This window comes from Tachypleus tridentatus, chromosome 9, assembly GCF_004210375.1.
Source record: "Tachypleus tridentatus isolate NWPU-2018 chromosome 9, ASM421037v1, whole genome shotgun sequence".
Classification (NCBI taxonomy): Eukaryota; Metazoa; Arthropoda; class Merostomata; order Xiphosura; family Limulidae; genus Tachypleus; species Tachypleus tridentatus.
Genome location: NC_134833.1, coordinates 110,332,491 through 110,356,928, shown reverse-complemented (window position 1 = coordinate 110,356,928; position 24,438 = coordinate 110,332,491). Strand labels below are relative to the sequence as shown.

Genomic DNA, 24,438 nt, shown 5'->3' with positions numbered 1-24,438 from the left:
TAACATGTTTAGTTAACTACCAGTTCCAAGATATTTAAAATACAATGGTCCAATTATGAATATTTTAATTACTCTACGTTTGGTTTAACATATGAATAATTACCACGTATAACTGTTGTTTTTTTATAGTTACTATCTATTATGGCAGTAACTTCATATTCTTAAAACAGCAAGTTGAAATTGTGGTTGCCACTCCAGTGGAATAGCTGTTGTTTGTGTCATAGACCTCTAATACATCCCATTTACGAACATTTAAATTATTGTTTCGATCATTAGTGCAGCAAAACAAATGTCGTGTTGTATAGAACTTTAAGATGTAATGCAAGAGGAATTGTGCAACAGATGTCATTACACTAAAGACTTGCTCAGGCAGTTTATGGAACGGTTACTTTCTGAATAGCTGGCTAGATCATTCTAAAAAACAGTTGGACAAAAATTAAAATAGTTATTTTAGACGTATTTAACCAGAAAAAGAATCATCAACCTTTAAACTTTCATTGTAGAGTTATAATCGATTATATTAGAAATATATAAAGTGAAAAAATCCAAGTATAGACCGTAATAAGTAAACATTCTGTGTACTGTTATAGTTTTAACCAAATACTCTTCTTCAGATGTAAAAACGCGCCTTTGTAATGACTCTTCAAAAGATAATTTACTTAAAGGATAGTAGATTAAGAAATACAATAACTTGTTAGATAACTTAATTTCGTATTAATTCTATTAACATTTTCATAAAATTTACATCAAAGGGAAACGTCACACGCTCAGGAAATTTTGAATCTTACATAATATAAGCAACTGTTAAAAGTACGTTTCTCTGTATAATTTAGTAAAGAACGGACAATTAGCTTTATCCAGATATTCTGCTATATTAATACTCAATTGCAGTTTTTTTTTTAGCAGTTCTTTAAGTAAATAGCCTCTTACAAAAAAAATTAAGTATGTAATTACCTATTGCTTGAAGCTTTAGTTGAACAATAAATTAATTGCTCGTTTCATACAATTCATACCCCGCTGGTACAGCGGTAAGTATACGATTTACAACGCTAAAATCAGGGGCTCGATTCCCCTCGGTGGACTCAGCAAATAGCCCGATGTGGCTTGGCTATAGGAAAAACACCCTCATACTATTCGAAAAGTATATGATTAATAAAACACGCAATTTTACATGTTCGATGCTCTTTAAGCAAAACAAATAAACGGCAAGTCCTTCACTGTTTATGGTACCACCCTATCCACGATGATGCTATCCTAAGATAGTTAAATATTCAGTATTCGTTTAAAATTAGGAGTTAGGAATCTTTTATACGCTTCAGTTATTGTATCTAAAACAAGTATCTTTTTAAAGATTCTAAAATAAACAAATTGAAAAGTGTGATGTTAAAAGTAAAGATTTTTTCATTTTCATAAAAGTAAACTGAAACAACTCATCTATAAATTAATAAACATTATTTCATCTACATTCACTATAGACAGCCAGATAAATAGAAAGGGTTACCAACAAAAATAGCTCATATAGCACATACGCTTACAGGGAACCCACAGATACTGATAAATATCTCTACTATAAATCACATTATCCCAGAATGGCAAGGACCTCCGTCATTGGTTGCATAGTTTTTCGATTGAGCACGATTTATGAAGCAGAAACAAAAAAAACAACAAAAACATACCAAAAATAAGACGCTACAATAAAGAAAGTAGTAAAGAATGTAAGGCCCAATAATAAACAGGAAGAAAATTATAGCCTTACAGTCTTATTCCTTTATGCCAAACGTCTCTCTGAGAACACATAGAATACTTAAACAACAAAAAGTCGGAACAGTATTCACAAGCCACAACACAATCAGATAGCAAAATTGATTCGCATCAAACCATCTATATACCTAGTGAAGGATAAAACATTACTAACATTTCTTGTGAATGTGGTTGCTAATACATTAGGAGACACGAAAAACGCCAAGAAAAGTTAGAATTCACGAAGATAATAGACATAGAACACTATGTAATAACGCTCTATTTCTTCTATATCTGATCATACCAGAGAAGAAAATTATACAATAAAATGAATTAATACTGAAATAATTGGATATTGAATACAAAAAAAACATTCAACAATCACTACATTTAGTGAACTTAGCAAAACTTGAATATTTTTCAACAAAACCATTGAAATAGTTAATTGATGGCAAGTAGTTTTACGTAAAAATCGAGTAGATACAACACATAGATGATCATACAGGTTCCTAACTGTAACAAAACTAGGTTATGTTACCATCAACGTCAAGGCCACTAAATTTATAGGAAGCATTAAATAAGTATATAGGCTAATCGGAAAACGTAATTAAGCTTAGTACGCAAATAAAAGCTTATAAAGGCTAAAGACTTCATATTTATATATGTGACAAGGCTCATAAAACTGGGCTTTTCATACCTACTGAGTTACAAATTTATGACAGTTGACGTATTCATATTTATAGGCAGAAACTTATGGGGGTTGGCGTATCCGTACTTATAAAAAGAAACCGATAAAAGTTGACGTATTCATAGTTATACACAAAAACTTATGAAGGCTTACGTGTTCACATTTATAGACCGAAACGTATTAGCGCTAATACTCGTAATTACACAAAATTTTGCCTAGTTTTTGTGTGCTTCTGATTAATTTTACGATATTCTATAATATATGATGTTTACATCGAAACCAACATAATTAATTTGTAATTTTAAATATTCAAGTTTAATTATAACATGCCTTACACTACAGCTTTGACGCTTTTTATCAAACAGAAATTTTAATAAGAGTTTTTCTTTGTCTTACAAATTGAAATTATCTAATAACTGATCCATGGACAATTCAATAAAACTAGCTGAAAATCAGAACATCTCTACAATAAAATCTAAACATTTTCATACGATATCAGAAAAAAAAGGGTATATAAAAATTAACAACTACCGACTGCAAGACTGTTCGGTTGAAACTTGTATTCTCCATGAACAACAAAAACAGGAGACAAAACATACCACGTTCTTCGTGCTAACCTGAGGTTACAGAATATACCAAAAAATGCCTCTTAGCTTAAAAATATAATCCACGTAGCACCTAATTCTAATTATTTTCTGAAATGTATATTTTAGCGTATATGGTGGCACCAACGACTTACGTTTTAAGCACATTAGCATCATTCTTTATGATACAAAAGTGGATTTGTTTAGTATCTTATGTTATAGAAATGAATAACTTTCCCTAAATATACGGAGTGCATATGAGTAACGGAGAAATATAAAACTTCAAACAGATTTAATCACGTTTGGACTCTCGATACAGCTTTCTTATGGTTGCTTTAAAGCTATTTTCAACGAAGAATAAATAGCACGACCTAAAGACAGTAAGTTTCTTTAGATTTTGTTACTTTAGGCTTTGTCAGAAAGACCTGGTTTCTTGTAAGGAAACAGCAAAATACAGGGAAACGCATGAGGCGTGTTTCAACGTTGCTTTTTCTCCACAATCTTCAGAACACTTTGTATAGCGATTTATTTCTCACGCAATGTTTTAAATTTATATTTATACACCATTACTTGCGACTTTCTCTCAGTTGTTTGAGGAAGGAGAGACGTGTACTCGTCATATGACCCTTTAGGGCTGATTACTTTTGCAGGATGTGATTTTTATGACTGCCTACTGGTGTAAAAGAAAGGCGATCAGTAATACCTTGGTAGAGGCTGCACGAAACGGATTGGATAATGAAGAACTCTTGTGTCTTGAGCTTGAAAGGTCATAAAATGATTGAAGACAGAATCACAATTTCATTACTGCAATGAAAGAAGCGATTGCTCAGAGAGAAGAAAAACTATTGGTTCGTTACATCTTGGACAATGCTTCTAAAGAAAAAAAAACGTGGTTTATAGCATAAGCGTTAATAATGTCATTTCTCTTTTTGTTACTTGCTTCTAACTGCTTAAATCATACACTGAAATTAATTCTTAACATGAAATAAATGAATTTTTAACATATTTTTGGTCACTAATAAACTTATTTTTGCACAAAACTAAGTATTGTGTAAATATCCAGTTGTTTTATTTACAGAACAATCATGTAAACAAAGGAATTTGATGTGCTTTAATTCAATAAGCTTTTAGAGAAACTTTCGAAGAATATATACAACACTTTCTTCTCGGGTTGTTTATGGGTATTTTATCTATAGTTTATCCATTTTCTAACTTAACCAACTCTAAGGTTGAATTGTTAGGTCTGACAAAAACATTTGACAATGTTTTGCTAAAGTATTTTATTTCTTTTAAAAGTGCTTTTATGAGCCATGGTAAGAGATGTTACCGTTTCGGTTTACCCTTTATAAACTAGTAATCATATTAAACATTTTAGAGCATTCCAAGTAAGGAATTAAAAGATTTAAACATTTCATTATTTTCTAGCGTGTAGTGTCTGATAAAGATATTTTATTTTACCAGAAGCTACATAATGCGAGGCTCGGAATATACGTCCTCCGGAACAAAATGTTTCTGGAAAAACATATGTTTCTTTTGTAAAGACATTGATTCGAAAGTACCAGCAATTCTATGTTGTTTCGAAATTGAAACATTCTAATATAGAAAGAAAATCATAATATGCATTTCTAACACTACCGTTTACTTTACATTTTATTACGTTTTCATATTATGTTTCCATTAAACTTCTGTCGTTCGGTGATGAATTACTTCGAACGAAATATTAGAGGTTTACTTAAGTAGAAATGGCTTGGAATAGCAATCTTCGTAATCAGAGGTTCGCAGGTTCGAGTCCCCGTAAAAAAAACTTGCTCGCCCTTTCAGCGTGAGAACGTTCTAATTTAACGTTCAATCCCACTATTTGTTGGTAAAAGAATCGCCCCAAGAGTTGGCGGTGGGGGTGATGACTAGCTGCATTCTCTTTACATTTACACTGCTAAATTAGGGACGGCTATCGGAGATAGCCCTCATGTAGTTTTGTGCGAAATTAAAAACCAAACAAAAAAATAAGAAATAAAAAAAATATTTCAAAGAATTGCTTACCAAAAAGGTGACAACTAAGCACATATTTTAAAGGAATTTCAAAGTGTCATTGTAATCAATTTTCTTTCGAATTTGCACTGAAAATTAAGACCGTGCATTTTTTAACCTAAGCTTTTGCAATCTAACTAAATTGTTTTTAACCAATGTATACTGTTAAATTGAATTTGTCTAAGTCTGACAATGTATATATGTCATCTAGGTCGTCATTTTTACAGAATATCACCTTACATAAAATTAAACACTTTCAATGTTTTTGAAATCCCTGAACTCGCATTTTTCGTAAGTTTGAGAGTGAGAAATATGGATTAACTTTTTCATAACGATATAAATTTTTCGAAGCTCAAAATTCACTTATTGCTTTATTTATTGAATTACCTAACTAATTTATCGTAATTATTATTTATAAAGTATGTAGAAGTTGACGATAGGTTCCTTTTCGTCAGTACTGTTTGCAAGTCAATGAAAACGATTATGTCCATCACCAAGAGGTTTCGTTTTTAAAAGTGGAATCTCTAACTTAGTCTATTTTTGTATTTTGTAGTTTAGTGTCATGAAAATTATTTTCATGAATCTTTACCTTCATCTTGCAAACAAATTTAAATCGCAGTACCGATTATAATTTGCAGGTTGTATGTCTTCCTTTATTGGTAAAGTCCAGTCAAATTTTGTCTTTATTCTATTTTAAAGGACCGTATTTAAAGCAATAAATGGAAATTACTTCTTAAACTTGACATTTTATATGATTAGCTACATTGTTTCTAATTATTAGTCTTTTAGTCATCCAATTTATTATAATCAATGAGATGATGCAGAATAAGTACAATATTCAATAGAATAATGCACAAAAAACCTAAACTCCACACTGTAGGAAAACTGAATTGAAATGAAGAATATGAAACATACGATCTCCCAACGCTTAACTTGAGTCTTCTTTGACGAACAACGTTAAAGAATTTTTTTTCGCTACTTAAAAGCACTTTATAATCTTTTAACCGCTCACTTATTTTTAATGTTTTTACCAATTGTATAACACGAGGTAAATGTGCTTACAAAGTGCTTCACATGAGATCAAGTTTCTGTTTACTTACTCTAAATAAGCAGAGACGCTGTGTCAAAGTGTAAAGAAAGGGGAGTTATTTCAATTGTACCTCATGATAGATACGAGGTATGTTGGTTTAGCGATGTTTTCTTTGTTATATGTGGATTTTCTCTTTGTAATTCCCTACTTTAAGCTTGTATTTTATTTGTTATATATTTTATATTTTTTGATAACCATGAATATGGGATGGAGTGCACAATTGCATCCTCTTCTGTTACATAGTAAAGGTTCTGTATCCACTGGGTGAATATAATTTGGTTGATTTAGAACTTAGCGGTCAAGATGGCAAGAAATATCAAAATGGAATGCCATGCGTACAGGCTCAACAAATATTACAAAGGAGGTAAGAGGCGGATTAGATGATCAAGCGTATTAGTAAAAAGAGAGTTCGGAAGCATTGTTGGATAAACGCAACATATTTTATTGTTTAAAACCACTTCATTCCTGTCTCGGGAAGGAAACTGGAGGACCAGCAGAAGGTTGCTTCCTTTTCTTCGGCCAAGAGAAGAACTCCAACATGTGAAACTGGGAATATGAATAGGTACACAATGAGACTTCAATTTAAGGTATATGAATACGTAATTATTGATATGCATGATGTTTTAATAAGTCTTTCAATCATACAGCGATTATATTTGTATAAACAACTTCCAAGAACATGCAGCGTTGGTCCTATTAAACTTATTCTTGTCCATTATTTCGCGGACAGTCTCTTTAAAACGGTAAGAGTGTATATTAATTAATCCTAATATTTTCCATTTGCTACTTAATTCTGGTGATTTTGGGGAAATACACCCCTCATCAGTAAATCTGGGCCTTACAGTTATTTACTTTAATTTAAATAACTGGCATGCTCAATATTCACAAGAATAAATTAATAACATAAATGGTATATATTCTTAAAATTCATACACATAAAAGATCACTGTGCGAGTAAATCACATTTCATAATATTGCACTTGTACCAAGCAAAGTTTTATTATTTCAATTTGCTCTTCACTACGATTGGTAAAGAAGAGTAGAATTCCTGTAACTGGTTTAACTTAGTAACAAGCAGTAAATCGAATGATAAATTATTGGTCAATTCTACTTAACCCAGCATGACTAGGTGGTAGGGCGCTCTACACGTAATTTGAGCGCCACGGTTTCGAATCCCCATCACACTGAATACGCTCGCATTTTCAGCTGTGAGGGGACTTTATAATGTTATGGTCAATCACACTATTTGTTGGTAAAAAGTAACCCAAGAGTTCGCGGTGGATGGTATAACTAGCTTACGTTGTAAAATTAGGGACGAGTAACGCAGATAGCTCTCATGTAGCTTTTTATAATTAGGGACGAGTAACGCAGATAGCTCTCATGTAGCTTTTACGAAATTAAAAAACAACAAAAATATTTATTTTCAGTTTAGCTATTGATATTGTAATTAAAAAACATAATCAGTAAAAAAATAAAGTTTGGTTCTGTCACATTTATTCTAAATATAAATTGACGATTGCTGAAATAAATATACATAATTTTATAATGAAACTCTAAAACTGCATATTCAAGAAGGGTACTTTACATAATTTTTAGAAATCTTACTTCCTGTATAATATTTAATCCATCCAATCTTTATTTTGTGAGTTTTATAAAATCAATCTTGACTGAGCGATGTTGGATGAGCTATCGAGAATTTTCCCAAATTTTCTTTTGAAGTATCTGATCTCCTTTCTTTATTCGAAAGAAACCTCAATCATTCTAAGACTCCAATAAAAAGACATTCTACGTGTAACCTACATAAGGCCTTGATTCCTACTCAGAATCTCAAATATTTCTAATATAAAACAGATGCCACGTTCAGACGACAGCTGGAACATTTCATCAGTCAAAACTCGAAATAAAACAATATTCTGCTTTATCTGTATCATGACTAAAACCACTGAAGATCGAATTCATTGTTCACACGCCATCAAATGTTCATTAAGCGCTAGGACTCGCTTCACTACAGAAAAGAACTGAACAGCTTAGACAATGAATAATGATGTTTTCAAATAACAAGAATTTTCAAAGAACTGCTGAGAGGTATACGACTGTTGAGAAGTCCATTTCTTGATTTAACATTACCTTCACTATAATCAATCTTCAGTTTAAGGCATGAAACTTTGACTAGATCGTTTTTCCTTATTTCCTTTCTAGAAGCTGAGAATACTGAAAGTTTTTATATCTTTCCCTTAATCCCGTTTTTCACAGACTTTCCCATTCCACTATGCAGGTTAATATATTGAATGTATTAGTAAATACTGGTATTCTGATCTAAAACAATTTACCTAATTTTGTTTTTATTTAAATCCTCTTATTTCGTTATCTTTTTCTCTATGTTTTATTATTTGTGTTCGTTCGTAGACTATAAATATACTGTTCTTATTTTTATTACATTTTTTCAGGTTCGTTGTCTACCAATAATTTATTTTACTTCCTCACTGGCAACCTATGTGAATATTTATATATTTCCAGCACATTCGAATCATTTATCCTTGCCGCTATTTTTGTACATTCATGTTTTGTGTTCTCGTTGATCATACATTTCCTTTCTAACTTAATTATTCCTGTTTGAGGAGACGGTAAATGTTTTTGAAATCGCACCTTCAGTCAAGTACTTGAAAAATATAAAGAACTCACAAGAGTTTACTCTGTATTAAGCCTTTTGCGTTTTCGATCTGTTATGCACTTCAATATTAGGGTCAAATATTACACTAACTTTCTACACTAAGAATAATATACTAAATACTTTGACTAGATGTTAAAATGTGTCATTGTATTTCAAACTGATGCTACTGATTAAAAAGTACATATCTCCTGTTCTAAAAAAAGTCACAAAAAATCTATTTAAAACCAACTTCCAAAGTTTCATGTTTGCTATTTTTTTCTCTATAAATTTAAAATTAAGTTTGAACTTTCACCTTATGCATCACTTAAGATAACCTGCCAGGTTAGAACCCCTAGGATAAAAGTACATCTCCAATTTTGAATTATTTTCCAAGGAGCATAGCTAGTCAGAAACATCTGCTGTCACAATGGCTTCATTCAGCTCTTTTATAAACAGGCTTCCAGCTGAAAATGCAGATTGGGTCCAGCAACATGTATCAGTGGATATTAACGTGCTTTAGGGTCATGGTGCCACACTTTTCCTTTCGAACGTTCAAATACATTGTCTATTTTGTGAATCTATGCGATGAAAAGGCCTATAAAAGTGGTCAATCTGACTTAATTTTAATAATTGAAGAAATAAAGCTTATAAATGTTTTGAAACTAAATATAACAAAATGCAATTAAAATATAAAATCTTAGTTTTAATAACATGTTGGTTAAATATGAGAAAAAATACACGTACCGTTAGTTAATTTCGCCACACTTTAAAAAAAAAAAAAAAAAACTTGCTCGATTGTTTATCATGGAAAAATGCACAATATTACCCGTAATATATCTATTGTCTATGACCATGATTAATCTTACACTATTAAATGGTCTTTCTGTTATTAAAACAAACATTCATCAATTACAAATGATATTTTATAATTTAATATCTATCAGTGTTAAGTTATTTACAACGTCTATTAAAATTTTAGAAGTACGTTTTTATTGACCTTATTGTAATCGTACATGGTTATATTAATACCAGTCAATATTTCTCAGTATTATTATAACGTTTATAACACGAAGAGGCTTTCTTTAATATTATACAAGGTGTACGAAAAAAAGTCCGGAACCATGAATTTTTAACTTTTCTTACTTTCAAATACGTGGGTGGTTATGGCACTGTCAAAGCATGAGAAGGTCAAATTAATCCCACTAAGCGACAGAGAAGGTGGCTGCCGAATTTAATGAATGCTATCTAAATGTAGACAAAATCATCACTCAGTTCTTTAGTTTTTTTAATTTTGAGGAAAGTTACATGAAGGTTATCTGCGCTAGCTGTCCATAGTTTAGCAGTGTAAGACTAGAGAGAAGGGAACTAATCATTAAAACCCACCGTCAGTCTTAGGCTACTCTTTTACCAACGAAAAGTGGGACTGATCGTCCCATTATAAACATCTCAAACGGCTGAAAGGACAAACATATTTGATGTGATGAAGATTCTAACCTGCGGCCGTTAAATTTCGAGTCGAACATCCAACCCACACTGCTATTTAAATTTGAGATGATAGGCAGTGTAGACCACTGACAATGATACGAATATACTTCCCAGCGTTCAAAGAGAATGGAAATTGTTGAAGTGCTTTCGGTTCCAGAGCTTTCGGACATCCTGTATACCACTTAAGGTTGAAATGAGTTGAGTCTTATAGTGATCTGAAAAGCTGAATAGTATCAAAGTCTCTTTTGAAAATAAATACCTTAGACGTGTTTGTATATGTTATATAATAGGTCACTTGTCCAACTTAAATAAAGTTGTATTAAGTGAGAGTCCCCATCATAAGCCAAATTAAGCTGAAGAGAGCTTACGTTGGCCCAAACTTTATCAGCTTGTTGTTATATAGGTTGATTTATTTTAAATAAAATAATATACTTTAATATTACAACTAGCAATATTTATTTTGACGTTGATCAGACCTTTAGTGTGTTGTTTCAAATGTTATATCAGACAATAAGCAACTTTTACTTTAAAATAATCTTATTTCGGTTAATGCTGGTTAAAAAAAATTTGTTACTATTTCAATAAACGTTAAACACCCTTCATTTTTTAAATAGTGACCTTGATTAAAATAATGCTCCGGATCAAATTTTACTAGTATTATAGCACATCACTACAGAACACGCGACATAGCTCTAGATGCTACAATAACCTAGGATTTCATTAATTTCTATCGAGGTTTGAATGAACTAATAATCTTAAATTTTGTACTATTTTGATGAGGATTTATCGCCGAATTATAAAAACTAGTAAATAAAACGATTACGATAATCATAAAGTAACAATAAAAATCAGCGAGAAAAGAATGAAAGTGAAAATTTAATAAATGACAAACCAAATAAAGTAGCGATTTTTCTTAGTGCACGCAACTATCGAGAAGAAAGTTTAATAACTAAAAGAGAAGTTCGAGCGTGTGAAATGTTCGAAAAGCAAACTGGCATCAAAGAAGAAATTGTTTTGTTTGATGAACGACCTTAGAGTATTGTTACTGCTCTATTTGATGAATAACTCAAATTGTTTATTGGAATGTTTTATTTTAGTTGCGTGAACTATTGGTGTAGTGCGTGTGCGTGTCTTTGCCTCTTTTAAACTCCGTTTTTCGTCATGAGTACCAGTGAAATCAAATAGGAATTTGCTAATTATGACATTTCTCCTCAAACCTGTCCTAATAGTGAATTTCAATAGTATAAAATTGAAACATTGAAACAAGTACCCTTTAACAAAATTAAAACTGCTATAATTTATTTAAAATCGGTTGAAAGTAAACTTACGTTATTTAATTAAAGCAACTTGTAGGTAAAACGTATGTGTGTGTTTTTCTTATAGCAAAGCCACATCGGGCTATCTGCTCAGCCCACCGAGGGGAATCGAACCCCTGATTTTAGCGTTGTAAATCCGGAGACATACCGTTGTACTAGCGGTGGGGGGTAAGCAAGTTTTTTTTTTTTTTTTGTTGTTTAACTCTAAGGCAGACAATAAGGATTTTACGATTATGATATGCCAGTTGTTTAAAATGTGTACTTGGCTTTAAAGAGGAGATATTCCTTAGAATTAATAACCACAATTAATTTGTAAGAAACGTTTGAAACTTGACAGATATTTCAAGGATTTTTAGCAAATCTTCATGTCGTAATATTGTGAGAAATAATTATCGTGCAAGATTTATTTTACTAAAAAATAAGGTTATAATAAAATGAGAGTTTCTTTAATCTTCTACCTTTGTGATTAATTAATTATTTTTCAGTTTTTAAGAAAGTCTTAGAACCAAGATTCATTGATTCTAATTTTTTTTCCGGTTTGTCTTCGTCAGAGAAAAAGTAAAACAACATTTTATTAAAAAAAATATAAAAATCTATAACTTTGATAGCTTGATATTTTTAACATTCCAGGTTTTTATGCGGAAGGAAACATTTTAATCATGTAGACTTATAATTTTGTAGGTTTTTACGTCATTGTCTGTTGTGTATGTTCATATGCTCTTTCTACGCCACTTATTTTTTCTTACGTATTTTCATAACATTCCAATTTACAGTATTTCATTTAATTTGAACACTTTTTTGGGGGAAAATGTGTGCACGTAATTAACTGTTAAAAAATAAAAATCTTCAAATAATCAACTGTAACATATTTACATACATCTTTATATCACTAACTACAGTGTTAGGTAAAGTCACAGCTTTAAACCATATACACATACAACTTCTTTAAAAATCTCTATACTCTTTGCTTACAAATGGATGTGTAGCAGTTACAACCAAACACGAATAAACTATCTAAGAACTGTATTTTAAAATGAGAATTAATAATATCAAATCAAATTATATATTCTTCAGGTCATATATTCAGACTATTTGGAACGCGTCTCAAAAGAATCTGCCACTAAAAATAGGTTTGTTTGTTATACACAAAGATAAACAAATGACTATCGATACGTTTCCTACCACGAATATCGAAACCCGATTCGTAGGAATATAAATCCACATACGTACCACGGTGACAGTAGCTTGCTTGAAAAAATTATGAAAAATGAACAAAGTACAGAAGTTTAAAACTCGACATAGCATTTCTATTGAAAACAGAAAGGGTTATTTTGAATGAAAATAGAATGGATCATTTGAATTATAATTGGGAGATCAGTTTAGGAAACTGAATACGTGCATGCACATCTGTTTTTATGCAAGTTGAAAAGCAATGCCATAACAATAAACATGTTTTGGTGAGGCAGATTGAGAAATTTAAGGCAGCAATAAAATTAGACTTTTTATTAGATAAAAATTAAAAGTTATTTATTTAACATTTGTCCTCTTTAACCTCCAGCGTAAATACTTCTAGGAATGTGTCGAATCTATTCTACCATATTTTTGCTTCTTTGAATAGTTAATAAGCCATTATATTTACATATTCTAATTTGATTGAAGATTTTATCATGTTAGATCAAGAACTAATTTTTAAGAAAATGCACGTCTTTTAGAGATGCTAGATGAGGTGCACCGCAACTAACTTTACAACTTTCAGGGTGTTTAACGATTTGATTTTTGAAAAGTCGTCATCACGAAGTTCGAAACTTGTTCACACTATTCATGCTGTCTAAGTGAAATACATTTGCACGATCGAAATATACACTAGCGAAATATGCTCAGTGGAAGAGAAGAAATGTGAGGTTTGTGCTTACTACAATTGGTCATACGTTCTTATACCGCATACGTACGTAAATTCAACTTCAAAAATATTTTGTAACGGAATAATGCCATGTTGCGAAATCAGATGACAAACTCAGTTTCGAATTTAAGTATAATCGCCATGCATTATGGAATCAGAAGACAGGAACCTGGAACTGATTAAATTTATAAACCACAGTTGATAAATACTGGTTTGGGAGTTATTGAAGTTTAATATAAATAGGAAAGCGATTGTGGTTTGAATAAGGATGAAATAGATCTTCTCTGAAAAGGTTTGGTTTGAATTCGACGCGAGGCTACTCGAGGGCTATCTGCACTAGCCGTCCTTAATTTAGCAGTGTAAGAGGGAAAGCAACTAGTCATCACCACCCACCGCAAACTCTTAGGCTACTCTTTTAGCAACAAATAGTGTGATTGAGTGTGACATTATAACGCCCTCACGGCTGAAAATGTTTGGTGCGACAGGGATTCGAACCCGCGACCCTGAGATTACGAATAAAGTACTTTAACCACTTAGTCATGCTAGACCTCTCTCAAAAGTATAGTTCCTTCGAACAATGGGAGAAACAAAAATACTGTGCTTATCGCATATCTATATTGGAGCTCTAATTCTATTAATTTATACAATAGATAATCATTGCAGTAGTAAGTAAACGAATGAAATGCAGCTTTACGCAAATTGATGTGAATTCAGGAACCTTTAATAAATTGAACTTTTTAAAATGTTAAATGCGTGTTGAAGTACTTGTTATATCAATTCTATATTACTATAATTATATTCTGGTGAAGAGAAAACTGGAATAAAAGAAATGACAAAGAATTATTTGCGATTCTCTTACCTTATGTCGTTGGTTATAAGTTTATTTTTTTACAATAAAATTGTTTGTTACTATGAAACTATTTTAAGTTTAATCCATTCATTTGTTTTACTGTTCAAATATATTTTAGGCATTTACGCGATACTGATTAAAAACAATTTTTAAGCAAGTTATATTGGAATGTTAGTTGTATGAGAACTGCATTTTTCTGCTATACTGCGTCAAAATTGAGAAATACCCAAGGTTAATGCGAAACAATTTTACGCCTGGCAAAATTTATTACTGCAACTGTCTCAAAAAGAAAGCAAGTTTACTTACAAAATCTTATTTTGATTACTTGAGTATATTTTAAAACAATTTCTCTGAAATCATTGTTTTTATCCTATTTATTAGCTATATTTTAGTACAGAATAACAGATATTAAAAATAATGAATGTTTTTGAAATTAGTAGTAAAGTTTCTAATGGTATTTCTGAACTTGACGTTTCTTATTTAAAAGTGGTCGACTAGCGAAATAGCAGGTAGTCACCATTATTAACTGCCAACTCTTGGATTACTCTTTTAGTAACGAAAGGTGGGATTGACCAGTAGAAAAGGCAAACATATTTAGTATCGGGATTTGAAATTGCGATGTGTAGATTCCTAAATCAAGCGTCCAAACCATCAGATCATGCCAGAGCCAACACTAGTGGAATAATGCAAACATTTAAACTTATAAAAACTTTCTCCAATAATTAAAAAGGTAGTAATAGTTCTGTTAGTACTTGGAAAAAAACACCTATTCGGTAATTATTATTCGGAGTACGGGTGAAGTCTAATCGTCAGTGTGCCAGGTTAGTGGTTCGCGTCCACTTCCCACAAAATTACGTTTTGCACTTTGAGGCTGTAGCTGCATTATTAGTGATGGTCAAATCTCCCTATTTGACTAGAGTGGCCTAAGAGTTGACAGGGGGTACTGTTTACTATCTATTCTATCTAATCTATCGACCTCAGTGCCAGAGTGGTATATCTGGACCCAAACCGCAAGAACTCGGGTTTCAATAGCAGTGGTGGACAGAGCATAGACAACTTTGTGTAGCTTTGTGCTTACCTGCAAGTAAACGTATCAGTTCAAAATTAGGGACGACTAGCGCAAACAATTCTCTGTAGCTTTGCACATATGTTCGAAATGTGTTTATATATGTAAAAAAATATGGATAACAATTTGGAATATTTATACAGAAATGTGCAATTACTTGACATTGGTAAACAAATCATAATTTGTCTCAGATAAGTATTTATCTAAAGCTTAAATTGCGTTTTCATTCCGTTTAAAGAAAAGTGCGCATTCTGTCTTACCAATTTAATAAATGGGCATTCTTAACAGCATAAGGGGTAAATATTTAATTTGTTTCAGGTACAAATAGTTAATAATGTAGCCCAACCTAATAGATGAGGAATATTATAAATTTATACAGCGATAAATCACATTTGCTTTATCTCATTAGAAAACGTTTAATGATTTGGCATAACATAATTAATTGTTTATAATATAAGAGGCCTTGCTAGGCCGTGAAGTTTTGTTCAATCAGAACACTTGCTGAATTCAAGGTAAAGAGAGTCAGATTCGATGAAAAGGCTACTTTGCTTGTTCTCGGCTTTGTACCCATCGACCAACCGATCCTCACAGCATCGTACGAAATTGCGTACTTGATCGCAAAGCAGGGCAAACCACACACCATTGGTGAAGCACTCGTAAAACCAGCTGCGTTGAAGATGGCGAATATCATGCTAGGAAAAGCTGCTGAAAATAAGTTCTCAAATTCCTTATTCAAATGACATCATCAGCAGCAGAATAGATGACATGAGCAATGACATCTTGGCTCAAGTAGTTGCAGATCCGATTTCAAGCCCAGCAAAATTCAGCCTTCAACTCGACGAGACCACCGACGTTTCCAATCTAAGCCAACTTGTTGTATTCGTGCGCTATGTAAAGAACGACAAGATAAAAGAAGATTTTGTTCATTTTGTAAGTCTCTTACAACAACTAAGGCAGCCAACGTGAAGAAACTTGTAGATGATTTCTTCAGAGACAACGATTTTTCGTGGGATATGGTTTCTGCAGTTTGTTCGGACGGAGCTCCAGTCATGCTGGGTCGAAACTCTGGTTTTGGTGCGCTGATGACAGCCGATGCACCACACATCATTGTAACGCACTGTGTTCTGCACAGGCATGCGTTGGCAACAAAAACCTTGCCTTCAAAACCGACAGAAGTGTTAAAAATTGTAGTGGAATGTGTGAACTTTGTGCGAAATCGCGCCCTGAAGCACCTCATCTTCAAAGAGCTGTGTAATGAAATGGGTTGTTCTGAATTCGAGGTACTTCTGTACCATTCTAACGTTCGGTGGTTATCCCGGGGAAAGGTGCTGAATCACGTTTTTGCCATGCGTGTGGAATTAGCCTTGTTTTTGCGAGAGCACCAACATTGTCATGCAGATTGCTTCGAAAAATCTGAGTTCATTCAAATTTTGGCATACACGGCCAATATCGTCAAATGCTCTCAATCAACAGATGCAGGGCGGTGGAGGCAACATCATCGAAGCGGAAGAAATCCTGAAGGCTTTTCAAAAAAAAGCTACCGTTATAGAAACGACGAACAGAAAATCATAACTTCGCAAACTTTCCCTGCTGGACGACTGTGCAAGTAAGATCGCAGATGTGTCTAAAACCGAAGACATTTCTGTACCCGGAGAACTGAAGAAAGCAATTGCCATGCACATAGATGAGCTCGCAAAGTACTTCTCGACGGATACTTCCCCACCAGAGTGTCATATCCAGCATGGGTGAAACAGCCGTTCACGTTTAGTTTTGCCACAGCAGATGGCAATGGTGAATACCTCGACGAAATCATTGAACGTCAGCAAAGGCATGTTCAACAGCAACTTTTCAGAACAACGCTCTCAACGGTTTGATGCCACCAAATCGTAACGTATCCTCTAATTGCTAAGAAAGCCCTTGAGATACTAATACAGTTTGTTACAACGTATCTTTGCGAACAATTCTTTTCGAAGATGGTACACATAAAAACGAAGAAAAAGAACAGACTTCGTTGCGAAAATGATATGAGAGTGACACTTGCCAAGGTGAAACCGCGCTTTTCTGAATTTGTTTCTGAAAGGCAATAGGAAAAGTCACATTGATTTGCAGTAAAATATTCATTGAGTTACGTTTTTGTGTGAAAGTCATGTTTTGTTCTTTGATATTGTGTGCAACTGATGCATAGCTCATTTTGTGCATTAATAAAATATCTAGTTATATTTTGAATTTTAAAAAATCATTTTATTTTTCCAGTTACGAAGGGTTCAGTGAATACAAGTACGAAACATTCGGGGTTCAGTACATCCAACAAGGTTAAGAACCACTGCTTTAAGAAAATAAAATAATCATTAAAGTGTTTTTGTTTGTTTTATTAACTTCCGCTCTTATAAATGACACTTAAAATACAACTGGTTTTGAGAAGGCTTAATTGATTACCTGGGCGACAGTTTTGCTCTTTTACTTATAATATTTACCCGAGTTAAAGTTCATTCTGATCCCCTTTAGCCTTTTTCTCAGTTTGTGCTAGCTGATAATGTTTAGATACTCTTGTTAGTCCTTTTTTTATATAAATCAAAATATTATAAATTTACGTGAAGTGTGTAAAAATACCATAATGTGAAAGACGACAGGGGTAAGCATGGCCTAGTATCGGATATTAAGTGGGTGCTAACAAATACGCTTCTAACCTTCAGCTGCAGGTACATTATAAAAGGAACAGTCACATCCCATATGTAATTAAAAGTAGCTGATTTAGCGATGGGTGAAGCTAGCTAAGATTTAGCCGTTAAGCCCATCATGTACATGAGGTGTCGTGCAAGTGAACATACAAATGATATTGTTAATAATGTTCTTAAGAATATATATTATTTTCTTGCAGTAAGAACAGTGCGGCCTGCCCCTCTAATAATAGTTGTTGGGCCCAATATTTATTTTGATCCCTCAAATATTTCAAATCATTGACACCCGTCATACAAACAAATTTGGTCACATTTTGTACTAGTGGTATGATCACCGAACATCGATCTTGGAATTCGATTGCGAATATGATAAGGATTTGAAAGCTATTTTTAGAGCAAACTATTAAGTATAGATAAATACAAGACTACATAAAGATCGATGTATCAACGATTATTGGCTATATTAGGAATTAGCTATACATTTGAATTTTGAACACTCATTTGGAATATGTTTACAAAATACTGCATCAAGATAAAATATAAGATTGCCCATTAGTTTTTGACATTGATTTTACGCAAACTGAAAACTTGTCATTTTGTAACACAATAAAGCTAATAACATTCTTCATTGAATAGAATGAAGAAATTTAGATTACGTTCAAATTCTATTTTCCCTTAGATTATTACTACATATGATGTATTTGGGTTCTCTACTATAATATTACACGTTGTTTTTCTATATAAAGCAATAACTGGTTTGAATCATTGAGCTAGGTAATAAGGAAATTTTAGTACTTTAGTAATGAAATGCTGGATGTAATTATACGATTTTTATCATCATTTAATTTAAGGTACGAGCTTCTACTTGATAGACCTTTCGTCAAAAAAACATCTGTTCTGAAAATTTATATTGACGTTACTTAATTTTTTTGCACTATTTCATACTATTTTCATTTTCTTTGTCATCATCAGTTCCATCATCACTGTCGTCACCAATAAGATCAATACCTTCATTTTCATCATGTGCAACTTCCTCGTAGATTTTCCTAATATTCGTATTGTAACTCGGTCATGGTCGTTTCCTTCTACTACTTGCTACATACCATACAGTTATGACTACCTAGCATCATGTTTCCATATCAAGTTAACAGAAATTGGCAATCCATCACATTCAAAACGACAATGAAAGCATGTTGAACATTTTGAATATCCAGGTCTTTTAGATTTGCAAGATAAAGGTTTGAGCTAGAGTTACAACTTAGTTGGAAATCGTTGAAGTAGACGATAAAAGTTTTGATCCATCGAGATGGATCACTTAGTGGTCTACTGAAGCTGAAAATAGGTTAAATCGTCGCCTTTTATGCCCAACAATATTTCTCGAAAAGAGAAAATAAAAAGAATCCATTTCTGCGATTGGTCATTTTATTCTGTGTAACACGACCTTGCTCAATTTGTAGATAAGGGTGGTGCTTAGAAAATAATAGGTTTCAACGAAAGAAAACAAACAACAACAAACACGATTCAGTGATGTCTTTAGAGTTGTATAAAAATCTATTTTTTTTTAGAATGCAGGAGAATCTATTTGTTAACAGTCAGTAAGAGTACACTGTGGGAGTAAGACGTGTTATTCCCCACTGCCGGTTTTCCCAAACAACCAACACCGTTTTAAATATTTTGATACTATACTGTCCTCTAACCTAGTACACATAATATCACTTTCGTTTTGTTTTTCCAATAAAGAGAAATTATGTTTCTGACGTGTATAAATCCGCCATTATAATGTTCATCAGTAAATGGGACACTTACTGGTATACGTTCAAATTTCAGTATTATTAAACAATATCAGAAAACTTATAGAAGATCTTAATGTATGTTTAGTGTAGAAAATAATGAGGTTCTCAATAATGTTAACATTGCACATAACCTCTCTTTTCTGGTGTATGCGAGTGTGTGCATTTTCTTATAGCCAATGCATTATTGGGTTATCTGCAAAGTCCACCGAGGGGGTAATCGAAATCCTGATTTTAGCGTTGTAAATCTGTAGACTTACCTATGTACTAGCGACATACATGTTAAATGTAATTGATGAACTAAGATTTAAAGTTGGCTAATTTTAAAATCACTTCTACACCACCTTGTTAGGTTCTTTTGCATTCTCGTCATTATTAAAATTAAACATTATTTATATTTTGTTGTTGTAAAATGAGCTACGTTCTTAGCACTTATACAGTGAGTGAAACATTGTAATTGTTTTGTATTTCTACTCAGTCTTCAAATTTGAAGAAGATACATCTTTCTGTTGTATCCGTTTTTTTCGTTTTTGCTATTGTTGAAATCCGTGCATTACTTCAGTGTATTTAGTCTCTCATATCAGTTGTACTTAGTTTATTTTATTCACCTTGATTTTATCATTTAAGTTCAGTAAGAAAGAAGGATAGTAACACTTAAATATCTATTATCACCTGTTCACGTAAATATTGTCCTAATATGACTAGTAATGGCTATCATATATTCATTTAGAGTTATATACGATAACTGTTGAATTAAAGAGGAGTAATAATGTTAGTCTCACGATGGTACAACGGTAAGTCTACCGTTTTACACCCCTAAAATCAGGGGTTCGATTCCCCTCGGTTGACTCCGCAGACAGCCTAGTGTGGCTTTGCTGTAAAGAAAAACACATGCAATGTAAGATCGTTTTGTATATTATACAATGGCTTGTTGAAGTATACGAGGAACATGCTGCCACCTACAATTTGTTTAATTGCTACATCTTTTTTAAGGCAAATTCCCAAGTATTCGACGGTCCAGGAAGATTTGATTAATGAATTAGTAAAACGATAAAATAACAAGTTACATTTTATATATAAAACTCAAAATCAAGCCGAAAGAAAGACAAAATTAACAAGTTATATAATTAGTCAGGTTTGAATTTGCAGTTTCTAACGCAATTCTTCCTTATGAATTTACTTCATGAAAATGCAATTATTTATTTTGACTAATGCATACACATACACATTATATGACATACACTGTACTAAACTCCAAGATAAAAAAGACTAAAAACCAGCTTTTATCATCCTACTATTTATCAAGCTCTCTTACACTCTCTTAAATGAATTGCTTCAACCACTTCTGAAGGCAGCACATTCCAATCACCCTATTAAAAATAAATAAAGTTGTCTTAGCTAAACATCATTACTATGACCCAAAATTACCATTTATGTCCCATGATCTTACCATTAATTACACAATTAGATGATGCATCAGTCCTATCAAATACCTTAAGATTCAGATAAATCTCAGAGAAAACAAACAAATTTAAAAAGTTCGTAACCCATCCTTATACGACAATCTTTTCATCCTAGTAGCCCTTCCCCGAGCCCTTTACCAAAATAAGAATTCCAAGACTAAACACAGTACTCCAAATACAGACTAAACAATTATCAGTAAAAAAATATAACCATATTTTCCGTATTTAGTATTTCTGTAAACACAATTAAAAACCTATTTGTTCTACCACTAGCAACAGTACCTCATTTAGATGGCTTAAAATACTGCTTAATTGTAAAATCTTTCTTCCACAACACTGTTAAGATTATTCTGATCTAAATTACAGTCATAATTTAAAATCGTGAAATCCCACTAACTTGGATTTATTATGAATGAGCCATCCGCCATTTATTCGGTCAACTCATAGAATTCAAATATGTTGTAACGTAGCAGCATTCTCCTCACACCAAACAATGTCTGCAACATCAATATTATTTCATTATTGTTTATCAAATCTAAATGAGCAAGACATTTCTTAATCTCCCCTTGTTAGTCATTCAACAATTTGTATAAGTTAACACTGAAATTAAAATAGCTTTATTTATAGTAGCTTCTCTAACCGTTTGGTGAAAAAAAAACAACCTGAATAGTTTCTATTAACCTGGCTCTCTTATAATACGAATTAAAAATTTTTAACTTTATGTGGCTGAAATTTAAATTTCCCATAACTTTTACTTCATTAACAGATGAATTCCACATCTCATTGCAGAGTTTCACTTTAATCTCACTAATTTTAGCTGGTGATCTGTAACATATTTCAAGCGAAATCCTCCGCTCTTTTTAACCACTAACAGGAACCCAAAACAGATTCAACCTCATTGTTATTAGTTTTCATATTCTCAATGTGAGCTAAATGCAACTAAAAATTTACATATAAAAGTCATTCCTCTCTCTTTTTAAATGCTACGTCCCATTTAACAGCTTATAACATCTTCCAACAAAATCCTGTAATCATAATTGTCTACGTTTAACCAGATTTCAGTTATTTTCATTTCATCAAAATCCTTCATTCCGACCATTACTTTATAGGTCATTTATTTTATTTCGTATATATTTAGTGTTATACAGTTCAGACTACCGTTAAAGCTATTTTTGTACTTTGTTTCTGTACTATACTTTTCTCTACATTTTTTTCTTCTCTTCACTATTCTGAATACCACCAGTATCTAGCGTTATTTTAAACCTACCCTTACAGTTCAGTTCTTAGCCTTTGCAAACATACCAGGTTCTGCTCTATTTAAATGTAAGCCATCTATTAAAAAAAGCTTCCTTTTCCTATTGAACTGTTTCTAAAAATCTACTAGCTAACCTGCTCGTCCTTACATATTAACTTAACCCTAGCATTAAGCCCTAATGACTTACTTATAATTTCATCGCCACAATTAAGTCTTGACGATATCCATGTCATACTTAAGTTATTTATACGATGACCCTTTTCTTTGAATACATTTATCAATACCCATACTTAATTCTCTTTTAACCTACCATTCCCTACTTGAATAACCCAGGTATGCATTGAAAAGGCTGCATCGCTTCCTATGCCATTTACGATGTTACATGCTGTGTTGGTTGCAGCGGTCTTCGTATAGCATAATACAATTCTTTTCTATTTACCTCAGACAATCCTCTCCAAGTGCCGCATTAAAGAATCACTTACATCAATAGATTTCTTATGTTTGTATTCCAAACTTCATCTGTATCTTGTTACCAATATCTACCCTAGTTTCTCATCTCCATAAGACAAACATAAGAAGTACGTTACCTGGTCATTATAATTAAATCCCGTATTCTGATCTTCGCTTTTTGAGAGTCATTATTAGCTACTGTACTCTGTATTAAAATGTCTAAACCTCTTGTCATCCTGTTGCCATTCCCTATAGTTTACCTTTATCCATTAACTACCTTACGTAGGATAGCCTACAGTTTTGCCTACAATCTACGAGATTTACATAACTTTACATTTCCACTATCAGCATACCAAACCCGAGATCGGCAAATAAAACCACTCTGCACCTCAGAAGCAGTGATAGTTCAACACCCACTCTACTCTTAACCACTGTAGTCTGGGAAAGGGAGGATACAAACACTAATAAGGATGTTAACCCACTTGAGCTTCATCCTAATGTATTCAAGAACAATAAAACTCACAAACTTATATAAAACTTACACTCACGTGCAAGTCCGTTTAATTTGATTACTCAGTTATTTCACTAATTATCTTTTTACACTTAATTTATTGATTGTTTGGAATTTAGCAGAAAGCTACGCAATGTGCTATCTGTGTTCTGCCCACCATGGGTATCTAAACCTAATTTCCAGTGGTGCGAGTCCGCAGATTTTCCGCTGTGCTAGTGGGGCGCTACATCTTTAGCGGGAGGAGAGTTTAGGTTTTAATAAATAACAAGTCTACTTATTACGATTTTACTGTACGTGTTAAATACCTTAGTTCATCCTCAAGTAAAATATAGTTCATTAACTATAGCGTTAGATTTCATACTAAGCCGTATACATAATATGTGCCTTTTTTTTTTTTTAGCTATCAGAGACAAAAAATTACTACCTCTGATGGATAGGAGCAAAAGCTCTGCACAGGTGTTAGGTAAAATAGCATGCTCTTTTCACGTGAAACAAACGATATTTATGGATGTAGCCTACACAAGTTGAGAGACACCACATGATAACTACACAGATATTCACAAATTCACGATTTCTTCTGTAACTGTCGCATATAGGATAATAGTTTCCTAAACTGTAACACCATCAGAAACTTATGACAAAATATTTTTAAAAACAAAGTTATCAAAACTTTTAGTTCAAAACCAAACCTTACAATTGTTACGTACAGATATTTCGTAAAACAATTGTAAAAATCGATGTAAACTGTTACAAGCACTGGTAGATAACGTTCTATACATTTTTTGACATAATATGATGTCCTTACACATACTACTAAATACATGTTTTTGCCGCTGTAAGATATAACAAAATATTCTTATATGTACTAATAGGCAAACATTCTCTGTTACCGTA

At 32.6% G+C, this 24,438-nt stretch overlaps 1 long non-coding RNA gene across 1 annotated transcript; it reads right to left on the bottom strand.

Moving 5' to 3' along the window:
• Positions 1-6,551: 6,551 nt before the first annotated feature.
• Positions 6,552-23,451, bottom strand: LOC143227221 (uncharacterized). The gene is made up of 3 exons (XR_013014940.1): positions 23,171-23,451; positions 21,181-21,235; positions 6,552-6,676 (listed from the first exon to the last, which is right to left on the bottom strand). It is a non-coding gene; the product is annotated as an uncharacterized LOC143227221 (long non-coding RNA).
• Between the last annotated feature and the right edge of the window lie 987 nt (positions 23,452-24,438).